At 39.4% G+C, this 20,713-nt stretch overlaps 1 protein-coding gene across 1 annotated transcript in view; it reads right to left on the bottom strand.

Moving 5' to 3' along the window:
* The window catches only part of LOC146758591 (cytosolic carboxypeptidase 4-like), a 245,224-nt gene that overhangs the window by 180,278 nt on the left and 44,233 nt on the right, over positions 1-20,713 (bottom strand). The window lies entirely within an intron of this gene.

Here is a 20,713-nt window from a genome sequence, read left to right on the forward strand (position 1 = left end):
CAGTGCTTAGAATCCTCAATGCTGAGAATCCTCAATGATTACAAACCTCAATGCTGAGAAATTTTATTGTTTGAAACCTCATTGTTTAGCATCCCAAATGCTTACAAACCTCAATGCATAGAGGCCTTAATGCTTAGAAACCTCAAAGATTAGAAAACTCAATGCTTGGCTTAGAATCCTCAATGCTTAGAATTCTCAATGCTTAGAATCCTCCATGCATAGCTTAGAATCCTAAATGCTTAGAATCCTCAATGCTTAGCATCCTCCATGCATTGCTTAGAATCCAAAATAGTTAGAATCCTCAATGCTTCGCATCCTCAATGCTTAGCTTAGAAACCTCAATGCTTAGAATCCTCAATGCTTAGCATCCTCAATGCTTAGCATCCTCAATGCTTAGCATCCTCATTGCTTAGCATCCTCATTGCTTAGCTTAGAATCCTCAAAGCTCAGAATCCTCACTGCTTAGGAACCTCAATGCTTAGCATCCTCCATGCATTGCTTAGAAACCTCAATGCGCAGAATCCTCATTGATTAGAAATTTTATTGCTCTGAAACCTCAATGCTTAGCAACCCTAATGCTTACAAACCTCATTGCATAGAGGCCTTAATGTTTAGAAAAAAAAAAGATTAGAAAACTCAATGCTTGGCTTAGAATGCTCAATGCTTAGAATCCTCAATGCTTAGCATCCTCAATGCTTAGCATCCTCAATGCTTAGAATCCTCAATGCTTAGAATCCTCAATGCCTAGCTTAGAATCCTCAATGCTTAGAATCCTCAATGCTTAGAATACTCAATGCATAGAGTCCTTAATGCTTAGAAACCTCAATACTTAGCATTTTCAGTGCTTAGCTTAGAATCCTCACTGCTTAGAAACCTGAATGCTTAGCATCCTCAATGCTTAGAATCCTCAATCCTTAGCATCCTCAATGCATATCTTATTATCCTCAAAGCTCAGGATCCAGAATGCTTAGAAACTTCAATACTTAGAATCCTCAGTGCTTAGCATCCTCAACGCGTAGAATCCCCAATACTTAGAAACCACAATGCTTAGCATCCTCAATCCTTAGTATGCTCTATGCTTAGCTTAGAATCCTCAATGCTTAGAATCCTCAATGCTTACAAACCTCAATGCTGAGAAATTTTATTGTTTGAAACCTCATTGCTTAGCATCCCAAATGCTTACAAACCTCAACGCATAGAGGCCTTAATGCTTAGAAACCTCAAAGATTAGAAAACTCAATGCTTGGCTTAGAATCCTCAATGCTTAGAATCCTCAATGCTTAGAATCTTCAATGCTTAGCATCCTCCATGCATTGCTTCGAATCCGCAATAGTTAGAATACTGAATGCTTCGTATCATCAATGCTTAGCTTAGAAACCTCAATGCTTAGAATCCTCACTGCTTAGAATCCTCAATGCTGAGAATCCTTAATGCTTAGAATCCTCAATGCTTAGAATCCTCAATGCTTAGAATCCTCAATGCACAGAGTCCTTAATGCTTAGAAACCTCAATACTTAGCATCCTCAATGCTTAGAATCCTCCATGCTTAGAATCCTCAATGCTTAGAATCTTCAATGCATAGAATCCTCAATGCTTAGAATCCTCAATGATTAGAATCCTCAATGCTAAGCTCAGAAACCTTAATCCTTAGCATCCTCAATGCATATCTTAGAATCCTCAAAGCTCAGGATCCTCAATGCTTAGAAACCTCAATGCACAGAGTCCTTAATGCTTAGAAACCTCAATACTTAGCATCATCAGTGCTTTGCTTAGAATCCTCACTGCTTAGAAACCTGAATGCTTAGAATCCTCAATGCTTAGAATCCTCAATGCTTAGCTTAGAAACCTCAATGCTTAGAATCCTCAATGCTTAGAATCCTCAATGCTTAGAATCCTCAATGCTTAGAATCCTCAATGCTTAGCATCCTCAATGCTTGGCATCCTCAATGCTTTGTATCCTCAATGCTTAGAATCCTCACTGCTTAGAATCCTCAATGCTTAGAATCCTCAATGCTTAGAATCCTCAATGCTTAGCATCCTCAATGCTTAGCTTAGAAACCTCAATGCACAGAGTCCTTAATGCTTAGAAAACTCAATACTTAGCATTCTCAGTGCTTAGCATAGAATCCTCACTGCTTAGAAACCTCAATGCTTATAATCCTCAGTGCTTAGCATCCTCAACGCGTAGAATCCCCAATGCTTAGAAACCTCAGGGCTTAGCATCCTCAATCCTTAGTATGCTCTATGCTTAGCTTAGAATCCTCAATGCTTAGAATCCTCAATGCTTACAAACCTCAATGCTGAGAAATTTTATTATTTGAAACCTCATTGCTTAGCATCCCAAATGCTTACAAACCTAAATGCATAGATGTCTTAATGCTTAGAAACCTCAAAGATTAGAAAAATCAATGCTTGGGTTAGAATCCTCAATGCTTAGCATCCTCCATGCATTGCTTAGAATCCTCAATAGTTAGAATCCTCAATGCTTAGCATCCTCATTACATAGCTTAGAATCCTCAATGCTTAGCATCCTCAATGCTTAGAATCCTCAATGCTTAGAATCCTCAATGCGTAGAATCCTCAATGCTTAGAATCCTCAATGCTTAGAATCCACAATGCTTAGCATCCTCAATGCTTAGAAACCTCAATGCTTAGAATCCACAATGCTTAGAATCCTCAATGCTTAGAATCCTCAATGCTTAGAAACCTCAATGCACAGAGTCCTTAATGCTTAGAAACCTCAATACTTAGCATCCTCAGTGCTTAGCGTAGAATCCTCACTGCTTAGAAACCTGAATGCTTAGAATCCTCAATGCTTAGATTCCTCGATGCTTTGAATCCTCAATGCTTAGCTTAGAAACCTCAATGCTTAGAATCCTCAATGCTTAACATCCTCAATGCTTAGAATCCTCAATGCTTAGAATCCTCAATGCTTAGAATCCTCAATGCTTAGAAACCTCAATGCACAGAGTCCTTAATGCTTAGAAACCTCAATACTTAGCATCCTCAGTGCTTAGCTTAGAATCCTCACTGCTTAGAAACCTGAGTGCTTAGAATCCTCAATGCTTAGAATCCTCAATGCTTAGAATCCTCACTGCTTAGAATCCTCACTGCTTAGAATCCTCAATGCTTAGAATCCTCAATGCTTAGAATCCTCAATGCTTTGAAACCTCAATGCACAGAGTCCTTAATGCTTAGAAACCTCAACACTTAACATCCTCAGTGCTTAGCTTAGAATCCTCACTGCTTAGAAACCTCAATGCTTAGAATCCTCAGTGCTTAGAATCCTCAATGCTTAGAATCCTCAATGCTTAGCATCCTCAATGCTTAGCATCCTCAATGCTTAGAATCCTCAATGCTTAGAATCCTCAACGCTTAGCATCCTCAACGCTTAGCATCCTCAATGCTTAGAATCCTCAATGCTTAGAATCCTCAATGCTTAGCATCCTCAATGCTTAGCATTCTCAATACTTAGCATCCCCAATGCTTAGCATCCTCAACGCTTCGAATCCTCAATGCTTAGAATCCACAATGCCTAGCTTAGAATCCTCAATGCTGAGAATCCTCAATGCTTAGAATCCTCAATGCTTAGAAACCTCAATGCACAGAGTCCTTAATGCTTAGAAACCTCAATACTTAGCATCCTCAGTGCTTAGCGTAGAATCCTCACTGCTTAGAAACCTGAATGCTTAGAATCCTCAATGCTTAGATTCCTCGATGCTTAGAATCCTCAATGCTTAGCTTAGAAACCTCAATGCTTAGAATCCTCAATGCTTAACATCCTCAATGCATAGAATGCTCAATGCTTAGAATCCTCAATGCTTAGAATCCTCAATGCACAGAGTCCTTAATGCTTAGAAACCTCAATACTTAGCATCCTCAGTGCTTAGCTTAGAATCTTCACTGCTTAGAAACCTGAAAGCTTAGAATCCTCAATGCTTAGAATCCTCAATGCACAGAGTCCTTAATGCTTAGAAAACTCAATACTTAGCATCCTCAGTGCTTAGCTTAGAATCCTCACTACTTAGAAACCTCAATGCTTAGAATCCTCAATGCTTAGAATCCTCCATGCTTAGAATCCCCAATACTTAGAAACCTCAATCCTTAGTATGCTCTATGCTTAGCTTAGAATCCTCAATGCTTAGAATCCTCAATGCTTAGCATCCTCAATGCTTAGCATCCTCAATGCTTAGCATCCACAGTGCCTAGCTTAGAATCCTCAATGCTTAGAATCCTCAATGCTTAGAATCCTCAATGCTTAGGAACCTCAATGCACAGAGTCCTTAATGCTTAGAAACCTCAATACTTAGCATCCTCAGTGCTTAGCTTAGAATCCTCACTGCTTAGAAACTTCAGTGCTTAGAATCCTCACTGCTTAGAAACCTCAATGCTTATAATCCTCAGTGCTTAGCATCCTCAATGCGTAGAATCCCCAATGCTTAGAAACCTCAATGCTTAGCATCCTCAATCCTTAGTATGCTCTATGCTTAGCTTAGAATCCTCAATGCTTAGAATCCTCAATGCTTAGCATCCTCAATGCTTAGCATCCTCAATGCATATCTTAGAATCCTCAAAGCTCAGGATCCTCAATGCTTAGAAACCTCAATGCACAGAGTCCTTAATGCTTAGAAACCTCAATAATTAGAATCCTCAGTGCATAGCATCCTCAACGCGTAGAATCCCCAATGCTTAGAAACCTCAATGCTTAGCATCCTCAATCCTTAGTATGCTCTATGCTTAGCTTAGAATCCTTAATGCTTAGAATCCTCAATGCTTACAAACCTCAATGCTGAGAAATTTTATTGTTTGCAACCTCATTGCTTAGCATCCCAAATGCTTACAAACCTCAATGCATAGAGGCCTTAATGCTTAGAAACCACAAAGATTAGAAAACTCAATGCTTGGCTTAGAATCCTCAATGCTTAGAATCCTCAATGCTTAGAATCTTCAATGCTTAGCATCCTCAATGCTTAGAATCCTCAATGCTTACCTTAGAAACCTCAATGCTTAGAATCCTCACTGCTTAGAATCCTCAATGCTTAGAATCCTCAATGCTTAGAATCCTCAATGCTTAGAATCCTCAATGCACAGAGTCCTCAATGCTTAGAAACCTCAATACTTAGCATCCTCAGTGCTTAGCTTAGAATCCTCACTGCTTAGAAACCTGAATGCTTAGAATCCTCAATGATTAGAATCCTCAAAGCTAAGCTTAGAAACCTCAATGCTTAGAATCCTCAATGCATAGAATCCTCAATGCTTAGAATCCTCAATGCTTAGAATCCTCTATGCATTGCTTAGAATCCTCAATAGTTAGAATCCTCAATGCTTCGCATCCTCAATGCTTAGCTTAGAAACCTCAATACTTAGAATCCTCAATGCGTAGCATCCCCATTACATAGCTTAGAATCCTCAATGCTTAGCATCCTCAATGCTTAGAATCCTCAATGCTTAGAATCCTCCATGCTTAGCATCCTCAAAGCTCAGCATCCTCAATGCTTAGCTTAGAAACCTCAATGCTTAGAATCCTCAATGCTTAGAATCCTCAATGCTTAGAATCCTCAATGCCTAGATTAGAATCCTCAATGTTTAGAATCCTCAATGCTTAGAATCCTCAATGCTTAGAATCCTCAATGCTTAGCATCCTCAGTGCTTAGCTTAGAATCCTCACTGCATAGAAACCTGAATTCTTAGAATCCTCAATGCTTAGAATCCTAAATTCTTAGCTTAGAATCCTCAATGCTTAGAATTCTCAGTGCTTAACATCCTCAATGTTTAGAATCCTCAATGCATAGCTTAGAATCCTAAATGCTTAGAATCCTCAATGCGTAGAATCCTCAATGCTTAGAATCATCAGTGCTTAGAATCCTCAAAGCACAGAGTCCTTAATGCTTAGAAACCTCAATACATAGCATCCTCAGTGCTTAGCTTAGAATCCTCACTGCTTAGAAACCTGAATGCTTAGAATCCTCAATGATTAGAATCCTCAATGCTAAGCTTAGAAACCTCAATGCTTAGAATCCTCAATGCTTAGAATCCTCAAAGCTTAGCATCCTCAATGCTAAGAATCCTCAATGATTAGCAACCTCAACGCTTAGAATCCTCAATTCTTAGAATCCTCAATGCTTACCATCCTCAATGCTTAGAATCCTCAATGCTTAGAATCCCCAATGCTTAGCATCCTCAATGCTTAGAATCCTCAATGCTTAGAATCCTCAATGCTTTGCTTAGAATCCTCAATGCTTAGAATCCTCAACGCTTAGAATCCTCAATGCTTAGAATCCTCCATGCATTGCTTAGAATCCTCAATAGTTAGAATCCTCAATGCTTCGCGTCCTCAATGCTTAGCTTAGAAACCTCAATACTTAGAATCCTCAGTGCTTAGCATCCTCATTACATAGCTTAGAATCCTCAATGCTTAGAATCCTCAATGCTTAGCATCCTCAATGCTTAGAATCCTCAATGCTTAGCATCCTCAAAGCTTAGCATCCTCAATGCTAAGCATCCTCAATGCTTAGCATCCTCAATGCTTAGAATCCTCAATGCTTAGCATCCTCAATGCTTAGAAACCTCAATGCTTTGCTTAGAAACCTCAATGCTTAGAATCCTCAATGCTTAGAATCCTCAATGCTTAGCATCCTCAATGCTTAGCATCCTCAATGCTTAGAATCCTCAATGCTTAGCTTAGAAAACTCAATGCTTAGAATCCTCAATGCTTAGAATCCTCAATGCTTAGCATCCTCAATGCCTAGATTAGAATCCTCAATGCTTAGAATCCTCAATGCTTAGAATCCTCAATGCTTAGAATCCTCAATGCTTATAATCCTCAATGCTTAGCATCCTCAATGCTTAGCTTAGAAAACTCAATGCTTAGAATCCTCAATGCTTAGAAACCTCAATGCACAGAGTCCTTAATGCTTAGAAACCTCAATACTTAGCATCCTCAATGCTTAGCTTAGAATCCTCACTGCTTAGAAACCTGAATGCTTAGAATCCTCAATGCTTAGCTTAGAATCCTCAATGCTTAGAAACCTCAATGCACAGAGTCCTTAATGCTTAGAAACCTCAATACTTAGCAGCCTCAATGCTTAGCTTAGAATCCTCAATGCTTAGAATCCTCAATGCTTAGAATCCTCAATGCTTAGCATCCTCAATGCTTACAATCATCAATGCCTAGAATCCTCAATGCTTAGCTTAGAAACCTCAATGCTTAGAATCCTCAATGCTTAGAATGCACAATGCTTAGAATCCTCAATGCTTAGAATCCTCAATGCTTAGAATCCTCAATGCTTAGCATCCTCAATGCTTAGCTTAGAAAAATCAATGCTTAGCATCCTCAATGCTTAACAGCCTCAATGCTTAGCATCCTCAATGCTTAGCATCCTCAATGCTTAGCCTCCTCATTGCTTAGAAACCTCAATGCACAGAGTCCTTAATGCTTAGAAACATCAATACTTAGCATCCTCAGTGCTTATCTTAGAATCCTCACTGCTTAGAAACCTGAATGCTTAGAATCCTCAATGCTTAGATTACTCGATGCTTAGAATCCTCAATGCTTAGCTTAGAAACCTCAATGCTTAGAATCCTCAATGCTTAGAATCCTCAATGCTTAGAATCCTCAATGCTTAGAAACCTCAATGCACAGAGTCCTTAATGCTTAGAAACCTCAATACTTAGCATCCTCAGTGCTTAGCTTAGAATCCTCACTGCTTAGAAACCTGAGTGCTTAGAATCCTCAATGCTTAGCATCCTCAATGCTTAGAATCCTCAATGCTTAGCATCCTCAATGCTTAGAAACCTCAATGCTTTGCTTAGAAACCTCAATGCTTAGAATCCTCAATGCTTAGAATCCTCAATGCCTAGATTAGAATCCTCAATGCTTAGAATCCTCAATGCTTAGAATCCTCAATGCTTAGAATCCTCAATGCTTAGAATCCTCAATGCTTATCATCCTCAATGCTTAGCTTAGAAAACTCAATGCTTAGAATCCTCAATGCTTAGAAACCTCGATGCACAGAGTCCTTAATGCTTAGAAACCTCAATACTTAGCATCCTCAATGCTTAGATTAGAATCCTCACGGCTTAGAAACCTGAATGCTTAGAATTTTCAATGCTTAGCTTAGAATCCTCAATGCTTAGAAACCTCAATGCACAGAGTCCTTAATGCTTAGAAACCTCAATACTTAGCATCCTCAATGCTTAGCTTAGAATCCTCAATGCTTAGAATCCTCAATGCTTAGAATCCTCAATGCTTAGCATCCTCAATGCTTACAATCATCAATGCCTAGAATCCCCAATGCTTAGCTTAGAAACCTCAATACTTAGAATCCTCAATGCTTAGAATGCACAATGCTTAGAATCCTCAATGCTTAGAATCCTCAATGCTTAGAATCCTCAATGCTTAGCATCCTCAATGCTTAGCTTAGAAAAATCAATGCTTAGCATCCTCAATGCTTAACAGCCTCAATGCTTAGCATCCTCAATGCTTAGCATCCTCAATGCTTAGCCTCCTCATTGCTTAGAAACCTCAATGCACAGAGTCCTTAATGCTTAGAAACATCAATACTTAGCATCCTCAGTGCTTATCTTAGAATCCTCACTGCTTAGAAACCTGAATGCTTAGAATCCTCAATGCTTAGATTCCTCGATGCTTAGAATCCTCAATGCTTAGCTTAGAAACCTCAATGCTTAGAATCCTCAATGCTTAACATCCTCAATGCTTAGAATCCTCAATGCTTAGAATCCTCAATGCTTAGAAACCTCAATGCACAGAGTCCTTAATGCTTAGAAACTTCAATACTTAGCATCCTCAATGCTTAGCTTAGAATCCTCAATGCTTAGAATCCTCAATGCTTAGAATCCTCAATGCTTAGAATCCTCAATGCTTAGCATCCTCAATGCATAGCTTAGAATCCCCAATGCTCAGGATCCTCAATGCTTAGAAACCTCAATGCACAGAGTCCTTAATGCTTAGAAACCTCAATACTTAGCATTCTCAGTACTTAGCATAGAATCCTCACTGCTTAGAAACCTCAATGCTTATAATCCTCAGTGCTTAGCATCCTCAACGCGTAGAATCCCCAATGCTTAGAAACCTCAATACTTAGCATCCTCAATCCTTAGTATGCTCTATGCTTAGCTTAGCATCCTCATTGCTTAGAATCCTCAATGCTTAGAATCCTCAATGCTTAGCATCCTCAACGCTTAGCATCCTCAATGCTTAGAATCCTCAATGCTTAGAATTCTCAACGCTTAGCATCCTCAACGCTTAGCATCCTCAATGCTTAGAATCCTCAATGCTTAGAATCCTCAATGCTTAGCATCCTCAATACTTAGCATCCTCAATGCTTAGAATCCTCAATGCTTAGCATCCTCAATGCTTAGAATCCTCAACGCTTAGCATCCTCAACGCTTAGAATCCTCAATGCTTAGAATCCACAATGCCTAGCTTAGAATCCTCAATGCTGAGAATCCTCAAAGCTTAGAATCCTCAATGCTTAGAAACCTCAATGCACAGAGTCCTTAATGCTTAGTAACCTCAATATTTAGCATCCTCAGTGCTTAGCGTAGAATCCTCACTGCTTAGAAACCTGAATGCTTAGAATCCTCCATGCTTAGATTCCTCGATGCTTAGAATCCTCAATGCTTAGCTTAGAAACCTCAATGCTTAGAATCCTCAATGCTTAACATCCTCAATGCATAGAATGCTCAATGCTTAGAATCCTCAATGCTTAGAATCCTCAATGCACAGAGTCCTTAATGCTTAGAAACCTCAATACTTAGCATCCTCAGTGCTTAGCTTAGAATACTCACTACTTAGAAACCTCAATGCTTAGAATCCTCATTGCTTAGCATCCTCAATGCGTAGAATCCCCAATACTTAGAAACCTCAATCCTTAGTATGCTCTATGCTTAGCCAAGAATCCTCAATGCTTAGCATCCTCAATGCTTAGCATCCTCAATGCTTAGCATCCACAATGCCTAGCTTAGAATCCTCAATGCTTAGAATCCTCAATGCTTAGAATTCTCAATGCTTAGGAACCTCAATGAACAGAGTCCTTAATGCTTAGAAACCTCAATACTTAGAATCCTCAGTGCTTAGCTTAGAATCCTCACTGCTTAGAAACTTCAATGCTTAGAATCCTCACTGCTTAGAAACCTCAATGCTTATAATCCTCAGTGCTTAGCATCCTCAATGCGTAGAATCCCCAATGCTTAGAAACCTCAATGCTTAGCATCCTCAATCCTTAGTATGCTCTATGCTTACCTTAGAATCCTCAATGCTTAGAATCCTCAATGCTTAGCATCCTCAATGCTTAGCATCCCCATTACATAGCATAGAATCCTCAATGCTTAGCATCCTCATTGCTTAGCATCCTCATTGCTTAGCTTCGAATCCTCAAAGCTCAGAATCCTCACTGCTTAGGAACCTCAATGCTTAGCATCCTCCATGCATTGCTTAGAAACCTCAATGCGTAGAATCCTCATTGCTTAGAAATTTTATTGCTCTGTAACCTCAATGCTTAGCATCCCAAATGCTTACAAACCTCAGTGCATAGAGGCCTTAATGTTTAGAAACCTCAAAGATAAGAAAACTCAATGCTTGGCTTAGAATCCTCAATGCTTAGAATCCTCAATGATTAGAATCCTCAATGCTTAGAATCCTCAATGCTTAGCATCCTCAATGCTTAGAATCCTCAATGCTTAGAATCCTCAATGCTTAGAATCCTCAATGCTTAGAAACCTCAATGCACAGAGTCCTTAATGCTTAGAAACCTCAATACTTAGCATCCTCAGTGCTTAGCTTAGAATCCTCACTGCTTAGAAACCTCAATGCTTAGAATCCTCAGTGCTTAGCATCCTCAACGCGTAGAATCCCCAATACTTAGAAACCTCAATGCTTAGCATCCTCAATCCTTAGTATGCTCTATCCTTAGCTTAGAATCCTCAATGCTTAGAATCCTCAATGCTTACAAACCTCAATGCTGAGAAATTTTATTGTTTGCAACCTCATTGCTTAGCATCCCAAATGCTTACAAACCTCAATGCATAGAGGCCATAATGCTTAGAAACCTCAAAGATTAGGAAACTCAATGCTTGGCTTAGAATCCTCAATGCTTAGAATCCTCAATGCTTAGAATCCTCCATGCATAGCTTAGAATCCTCAATGCTTAGAATCCTCAATGCTTAGAATCCTCAATGCTTAGAATCCTCAATGCTTAGCATCCTCCATGCATTGCTTAGAATCCTCAATAGTTAGAATCCTCAATGCTTCGCATCCTCAATGCTTAGCATCCTCATTGCTTAGCATCCTCATTGCTTAGAATCCTCATTGCTTAGCTTAGAATCCTCAAAGCTCAGAATCCTCACTGCTTAGGAACCTCAATGCTTAGCATCCTCCATGCATTGCTTAGAAACCTCAATGCGCAGAATCCTCATTGCTTAGAAATTTTATTGCTCTGAAACCTCAATGCTTAGCAACCCTAATGCTTACAAACCTCATTGCATAGAGGCCTTAATTTTTAGAAACAACAAAGATTAGAAAACTCAATGCTTGGCTTAGAATCCTCAATGCCTAGAATCCTCAATGCTTAGAATCCTCAATGCTTAGCATCGTCAATGCTTAGCATCCTCAATGCTTAGAATCCTCAATGCTTAGCATCCTCAATGCTTAGCATCCTCATTGCTTAGCATCCTCATTGCTTAGCATCCTCATTGCTTAGCTTAGAATCCTCAATGCTCAGAATCCTCACTGCTTAGTAACCTCAATGCTTAGCATCCTCCATGCATAGCTTAGAAACCTCAATGCGCAGAATCCTCATTGCTTAGAAATTTTATTGCTCTGAAACCTCAATGCTTAGCAACCCTAATGCTTACAAACCTCATTGCATAGAGGCCTTAATGTTTAGAAACAACAAAGATTAGAAAACTCAATGCTTGGCTTAGAATCCTCAATGCTTAGAATCCTCAATGCTTAGCTTCCTCAATGCTTAGAATCCTCACTGCTTAGAAACCTCAATGCTTAGAATCCTCAGTGCTTAGCATCCTCAATGCTTAGCATCCTTAATGCTTAGCATCCTCAATGCTTAGAATCCTCAATGCTTAGATTAGAAACCTCAATGCTTAGAATCCTCACTGCTTAGAAACCTGAATGCTTAGAATCCTCAATGCTTAGAATCCTCAATGCTAAGCTTAGAAACCTCAATGCTTAGCATCCTCAATGCTTAGAAACCTCAATGCTTAGCATCCTCAATGCTTAGAAACCTCAATGCTTAGAATCCTCAATGCTTAGAATCCTCAATGCTTAGAATCCTCAATGCCTAGCTTAGAATCCTCCATGCTTAGAATCCTCAATGCTTAGAAAGCTCAATGCACAGAGTCCTTAATGCTTAGAAACCTCAATACTTAGCATCCTCAGTGCTTAGCTTAGAATCCTCACTGCTTAGAAACCTGAATGCTTAGAATCCTCAATGCTACGCTTAGAAACCTCAATGCTTAGCATCATCAATGCTTAGCATCCTCAATCCTTAGCAACCTCAATGCATATCTTAGAATCCTCAAAGCTCAGGATCCTCAATGCTTAGAAACCTCAATGCACAGAGTCCATAATGCTGAGAAACCTCAAAATTAGAATCCTCAGTGCTTAGCATCCTCAACGCGTAGAATCCCCAATGCTTAGAAACCTCAATGCTTAGCATCCTCAATCCTTAGTATGCTCTATGCTTAGCTTAGAATTCTCAATGCTTAGAATCCTCAATGCTTACAAACCTCAATGCTGAGAAATTTTATTGTTTGAAACCACATTGCTTAGCATCCCTAATGCTTACAAACCTCAATGCATAGAGGCCTTAATGCTTAGAAAACTCAAAGATTAGAAAAGTCAATGCTTGGCTTAGAATCCTCAATGCTTAGAATCCTCAATGCTTAGAATCTTCAATGCTTAGCATCCTCCATGCATTGCTTAGAATCCTCAATAGTTAGAATCCTCACTGCTTCGCATCCTCAATGCTTAGCTTAGAAACCTCAATGCTTAGAATCCTCAATGCTTAGCATCCTCAATGCTTTGTATCCTCATTGCTTAGCATCATCATTGCTTAGCTTAGAATCCTCAAAGCTCAGAATACTCACTGCTTAGGAACCTCAATGCTTAGCATCCTCCATGCATTGCTTAGAAACCTCAATGCGCAGAATCCTCATTGCTTAGAAATTTTACTGCTCTGAAACCTCAATGCTTAGCAACCCTAATGCTTACAAACCTCAGTGCATACAGGGCTTAATGTCTAGAAACAACAAAGATTAGAAAACTCAATGCTTGGCTTAGAATCCTCAATGCTTAGCATCCTCAATGCTTAGCATCCTCAATGCCTAGAATCCTCAATGCTTACCATCCTCAATGCGTAGAATCCTCAATGTTTAGAATCCTCAATGCCTAGCTTAGAATCCTCAATAGTTAGAATACTCAATGCTTCGCATCCTCAATGCTTAGCTTATAAACCTCAATACTTAGAATCCTCAATGCTTAGCATCCTCATTACATAGCTTAGAATCCTCAATGCTTAGAATCCTCAATGCTTAGCATCCTCAATGCTTAGAATCCTCAATGCTTAGAATCCTCAATGCTTAGCATCCTCAATGCATAGCATCCTCAATGCTTAGCATCCTCAATGCTTAGCATCCTCAATGCTTCCCATCCTCAATGCTTACCATCCTCAATGCTTAGCATCCTCAATGCTTAGCATCCTCAATGCTTAGCATCCCCAATGCTTTGCTTAGAAAGCTCAATGCTTAGAATCCTCAATGCTTAGAATCCTCAAGGCCTAGCTTAGAATCCTCAATACTTAGAATCCTCAATGCTTAGCATCCTCAATGCTTAGCATCCTCAATGCTTAGAATCCTCCATGCTTAGCTTAGAAACCTCAGTGCTTAGAATCCTCAATGCTTAGAATCCTCAATGCTTAGAATCCTCAATGCCTAGATTAGAATCCTCAATGCTTAGATTCCTCAATGCTTAGAATCATCAATGCTTAGCATCCCCAATGCTTAGAATCCTCAATGCTTAGAATCCTCAATGATTAGCATCCTCAATGCTTAGCATCCTCAATGCTTAGCATTCTCAATGCTTAGAATCCTCAATTCTTAGCATCCTGAATGCTTAGCATCCTCAATGCTTAGCTTAGAAAACTCAATACTTAGAATCCTCAATGCTTAACAGCCTCAATGCTTAGCATCCTCAATGCATATCTTAGAATCCTCAAAGCTCAGGATCCTCAATGCTTAGAAACCTCAATGCACAGAGTCCTTAATGCTTAGAAACCTCAATACGTAGCATCCTCAGTGCTTAGCTTAGAATCCTCACTGCTTAGAAACCTCAATGCTTAGAATCCTCAGTGCTTAGCATCCTCAACGCGTAGAATCCCCAATGCTTAGAAACCTCAATGCTTAGCATCCTCAATCCTTAGCATGCTCTATGCATAGCTTAGCATCCTCAATGCTTAGAATCCTCAATGCTTACAAACCTCAATGCTGAGAAATTTTATTGTTTGAAACCTCATTGCTTAGCATCCCAAATGCTTACAAACCTCAATGCATAGAGACCTTAATGCTTAGAAACCTCAAAGATTAGAAAACTCAACGCTTGGCTTAGAATCCTCAATGCTTCGCATCCTCAATGCTTAGCTTAGAAAACACAATGCTTAGAATCCTCAATGCTTAGAATCCTCAATGACTAGCTTAGAATCCTCAATGCTTAGAATCCTCAATGCTTAGAATCCTCAATGCTTAGAATACTCAATGCTTAGCATCCTCAATGCTTAGCATCCTCAATGCTTAGCATCCTCAATACTTAGAACCCTCAATGCTTAGAATCCTCCATGCTTAGCTTAGAAACCTCAATGCTTAGAATCCTCAATGCTTAGAATCCTCTATGCTTAGAATCCTCAGTGCTTAGAATCCTCAATGCCTAGATTAGAATCCTCAATGCTTAGAATCCTCAATGCTTAGAATCCTCAATGCTTAGAATCCTCAATGCATAGCTTAGAATCCTCAATGCTTAGAATCCTCAATGCTTAGAATCCTCAATGCTTAGAATCCTCAATGCTTAGCATCCTCAATGCTTAGCATCCTCAATGCTTAGCATCCTCAATACTTAGAACCCTCAATGCTTAGAATCCTCCATGCTTAGCTTAGAAACCTCAATGCTTAGAATCCTCAATGCTTAGAATCCTCAATGCTTAGAATCCTCAGTGCTTAGAATCCTCAATGCCTAGATTAGAATCCTCAATGCTTAGAATCCTCAATGCTTAGAATCCTCAATGCATAGCTTAGAATCCTCAATGCTTAGAATCCGCAATGCTTAGCATCCTCAATCCTTAGTATGCTCTATGCTTAGCTTAGAATCCTCAATGCTTAGAATCCTCAATGCTTAGAATCCTAAATGCATACCTTAGAATCCTCAATGCTTAGCATCCTCAATGCTTAGAATCCTCAATGCTTAGAATCCTCAATGCTTAGCATCCTCAATGCTTAGCATCCTCAATGCTTAGCATCCTCAATGCTTAGCATCCTCAATGCTTTGCTTAGAAACCTCAATGCTTAGAATCCACAATGCTTAGAATCCTCAATGCCTAGCTTAGAATCCTCAATGCTTAGAATCCTCAATGCTTAGAATCCTCAATGCTTAGAATCCTCAATGCTTAGCATCCTCAATGCTTAGCATCCTCAATGCTTAGCAACCTCAATGCTTAGAAACCTCAATGTTTAGAATCCGCAATGCTTAGAATCCTCAATGCTTAGAATCCTCAATGCCTAGATTAGAATCCTCAATGCTTAGAATCCTCAATGCTTAGAATCCTCAATGCTTAGAATCCTCAATGCTTAACATCCTCAATGTTTAGAATCCTCAATGCATAGCTTAGAATCCTCAATGCTTAGAATCCTCAATGCTTAGAATCCTCAATGCTTACAAACCTCAATGCTGAGAAATTTTATTGTTTGAAACGTCATTGCTTAGCATCCCAAATGCTTACAAACCTCAATACATAGAGGCCTTAATGCTTAGAAACCTCAAAGATTAGAAAACTCATTGCTTGGCTTAGAATCCTCTATGCTTAGAATCCTCAATGCTTAGAATCTTCCATGCATAGCTTAGAATCCTCAATGCTTAGAATCCTCAATGCTTAGCATACTCCATGCATTGCTTAGAATCCTCAATAGTTAGAATCCTCAATGCCTCGCATCCTCAATGCTTAGCTTAGAAACCTCAATGCTTAGAATCCTCAATGCATAGCATCCTCATTGCTTAGCATCCTCAATGCTTAGCATCCTCAATGCTTAGCATCCTCAATGCTTAGAAACCTGAATGCTTTGCTTAGAAACCTCAATGCTTAGAATCCTTTATGCCTAGCTTAGAATCCTCAAAACTTAGAATCCTCAATGCCTAGAATCCTCAATGCTTAGAATCCTCAATGCTTAGCATCCTCAATGCTTAGCATCCTCAATGCTTAGCATCCTCAATGCTTAGCATCCTCAATACTTAGAATCCCCCTGCTCAGCTTAGAAACCTCAATGCTTAGAATCCTCAAGGCTTAGAATCCTCAATGCTTAGAATCCTCAATGCCTAGATTAGAATCCTCAATGCTTAGAATCCTCAATGCTTAGAATCCTCAATGCTTAGAATCCTCAATGCTTAGCATCCTCAATGCTTAGCATCCTCAATACTTAGCATCCTCAATGCTTAGAATCCTCCATGCTTAGCTTAGAAACCTCAATGCTTAGAATCCTCAATGCTTAGAATCCTCAATGCCTAGCTTAGAATCCTCAATGCTTAGAATCCTCAATGCTTAGAATCCTCAATGCTTAGCATCCTCAATGCTTAGCATCCTCAATACTTAGAACCCTCAATGCTTAGAATCCTCCATGCTTAGCTTAGAATCCTCACTGCTTAGACACCTCAATGCTTAGAATCCTCAGTGCTTAGAATCCTCAATGCCTAGATTAGAATCCTCAATGCTTAGAATCCTCAATGCTTAGAATCCTCAATGCATAGCTTAGAATCCTCAATGCTTAGAATCCGCAATGCTTAGCATCCTCAATCCTTAGTATGCTCTATGCTTAGCTTAGAATCCTCAATGCTTAGAATCCTCAATGCTTAGAATCCTCAATGCATACCTTAGAATCCTCAATGCTTAGAATCCTCAATGCTTAGAATCCTCAATGCTTAGCATCCTCAATGCTTAGCATCCTCAATGCTTAGAATCCTCCATGCTTAGCTTAGAAACCTCAATGCTTAGAATGCTCAATGCTTAGAATCCTCAATGCTTAGAATCCTCAATGCTTAGAATCCTCAGTGCTTAGAATCCTCAATGCTTAGCATCCTCAATGCTTAGCATCCTCAATGCTTTGCATCCTCAATACTTAGCATCCTCAATGCTTAGAATCCTCCACGCTTAGCTTAGAAACCTCAATGCTTAGAATCCTCAATGCTTAGAATCCTCAATGCTTAGAATCCTCAATGCCTAGATTAGAATCCTCAATGCTTAGAATCCTCAATGCTTAGAATCCTCAATGCTTAGAATCCTCAATGCTTAGCATCCTCAATCCCTAGTATGCTCTATGCTTAGCTTAGAATCCTCAATGCTTAGAATCCTCCATGCTTAGAATCCTCAATGCTTAGAATCCTCAATGCTTAGCTTAGAAAACTCAATGCTTAGAATCCTCAATGCTTAGAAACCTCAATGCACAGAATCCTTAATGCTTAGAAACCTCAATACTTAGCATCCTAAGTGCTTAGCTTAGAATCCTCACTGCTTAGAAACCTGAATGCTTGGAATCCTCAATGCTTAGAATCCTCAATGCTTAGCTTAGAAACCTCAATGCTTAGAATTCTCAATGCTTAACAACCTCAATGTTTAGAATCCTCAATGCATAGCTTAGAATCCTCAATGCTTACAATCCTCAATGCTTAGAATCCTCAATGCTTAGCATCCTCAAATCTTAGAATCCTCAATGCTTAGCATCCTCAATGCTTAGCATCCTCAATGCTTAGTATGCTCTATGCTTAGAATCCTCAATGCTTAGCATCCTCAATGCTTACCATCCTCAATGCTTAGCATCCTCAATGCTTAGCATCCTCAATGCTTAGAATCCTCAATGCTTAGAATCCTCAATGCTTAGAATCCTCAATGCTTAGAATCCTCCATGCATTGCTTAGAATCCTCAATAGTTAGAATCCTCAATGCTTCGCATCCTCAATGCTTAGCATAGAAGCCTCAATACTTAGAATCCTCAATGCTTAGCATCCTCATTACATAGCTTAGAATCCTCAATGCTTAGAAACCTCAATGCTTAGAATCCTCAGTGCTTAGAATCCTCAATGCTTAGAATCCTCAATGCTTAGCATCCTCAATGCTTAGCATCCTCAATGCTTAGAATCCTCAATGCTTAGAATCCTCAACGCTTAGCATCCTCAACGCTTAGCATCCTCAATGCTTAGAATCCTCAATGCTTAGAATCCTCAATGCTTAGCATCCTCAATGCTTAGCATTCTCAATACTTAGCATCCCCAATGCTTAGCATCCTCAACGCTTCGAATCCTCAATGCTTAGAATCCACAATGCCTAGCTTAGAATCCTCAATGCTGAGAATCCTCAATGCTTAGAATCCTCAATGCTTAGAATCCTCAATGCTTAGAATCCTCAATGCTTAGCATCCTCAATGCTTAGCATCCTCAATGCTTAGAATCCTCAATGCCTAGCTTAGAATCCTCAATACTTAGAATCCTCAATGCTTAGAATCCTCAATGTTAGAATCCTCAATGCTTAGCATCCTCAATGCTTAGCATCCTCAATACTTAGAATCCTCCATGCTCAGCTTAGAAACCTCAATGCTTAGAATCCTCAAGGCTTAGAATCCTCAATGCTTAGAATCCTCAATGCCTAGATTAGAATCCTAAATGCTTAGAATCCTCAATGCTTAGAATCCTCAATGCTTAGAATCCTCAATGCTTAGAATCCTCAATGCTTAGCATCCTCAATGCTTAGCTTAGAAAACTCAATGCTTAGAATCCTCAATGCTTAACATCCTCAATGTTTAGAATCCTCAATGCATAGCTTAGAATCCTCAATGCTTAGAATCCTCAATGCTTAGCATCCTAAATCCTTAGTATGCTCTATGCTTAGCTTAGAATCCTCAATGCTTAGAATCCTCAATGCTTACAGACCTCAATGCTGAGAAATTTTATTGTTTGAAACCTCATTGCTTAGCATCCCAAATGCTTACAAACCTCAATGCATAGAGGTCTTAATGCTTAGAAACCTCAAAGATTAGAAAACTCAATGCTTGGCTTAGAATCCTCAATGCTTAGAATCCTCAATGCTTAGAATCCTCCATGCATAGCTTAGAATCCTCAATGCTTAGAATCCTCAATGCTTAGAATCCTCAATGCTTAGAATCCTCAATGCTTAGAATCCTCCTTGCATTGCTTAGAATCCTCAATAGTTAGAATCCTCAATGCTTCGCATCTTCAATGCTTACCTTAGAAACCTCAATGCTTAGAATCCTCAATGCTTAGCATCCTCAATGCTTAGCATCCTCATTGCTTAGCATCCTCATTGCTTAGCATCCTCATTGCTTAGCTTAGAATCCTCAAAGCTCAGAATCCTCACTGCTTAGGAACCTCAATGCTTAGCATCCTCTATGCATTGCTTAGAAACCTCAATGCGCAGAATCCTCATTGCTTAGAAATTTTATTGCTCTGAAACCTCAATGCTTAGCAACCCTAATGCTTACAAACCTCATTGCATAGAGGCCTTAATGTTTAGAAACAACAAAGATTAGAAAACTCAATGCTTGGCTTAGAATCCTCAATGCTTAGCATCCTCAATGCTTAGCATCTTCAATGCCTAGAATCCTCAATGCTTAGAATCCTCAATGCTTAGCATCCTAAATGCTTAGCATCCTCAATGCTTAGCATCCTCAATGCTTAGAAACCTCAATGCTTAGAATCCTCAATGCTTAGAATCCTCAATGCTTAGAATCCTCCATGCATTGCTTAGAATCCTCAATAGTTAGAATCCTCAATGCTTCGCATCCTCAGTGCTTAGCATAGAAACCTCAATACTTAGAATCCTCAATGCTTAGCATCCTCATTACATAGCTTAGAATGCTCAATGCTTAGAATCCTCAAAGCTTAGAATCCTCAATGCTTAGCATCCTCAATGCTTAGCATCCTCAATGCTTAGAATCCTCCATGCTTAGCTTAGAAACCACAATGCTTAGAATCCTCAATGCTTAGAATCCTCAATGCTTAGAATCCTCAATGCCTAGATTAGAATCCTCAATGCTTAGAATCCTCAATGCTTAGAATCCTCAATGCTTAGAATCCTCAATGCTTAGCATCCTCAATGCTTAGCTTAGAAAACTCAATGCTTAGAATCCTCAATGCTTAACATCCTCAATGTTTAGAATCCTCAATGCATAGCTTAGAATCCTCAATGCTTAGAATCCTCAATGCTTAGCATCCTCAATCCTTAGTATGCTCTATGCTTAGCTTAGAATCCTCAATGCTTAGAATCCTCAATGCTTACAGACCTCAATGCTGAGAAATTTTATTGTTTGAAACCTCATTGCTTAGCATCCCAAATGCTTACAAACCTCAATGCATAGAGGCCTTACAGCTTAGAAACCTCAAAGATTAGAAAACTCAATGCTTGGCTTGAAT

This window comes from Coturnix japonica, chromosome 13, assembly GCF_054131305.1.
Source record: "Coturnix japonica strain WE chromosome 13, WE-NBRP24, whole genome shotgun sequence".
Classification (NCBI taxonomy): domain Eukaryota; kingdom Metazoa; phylum Chordata; class Aves; order Galliformes; family Phasianidae; genus Coturnix; species Coturnix japonica.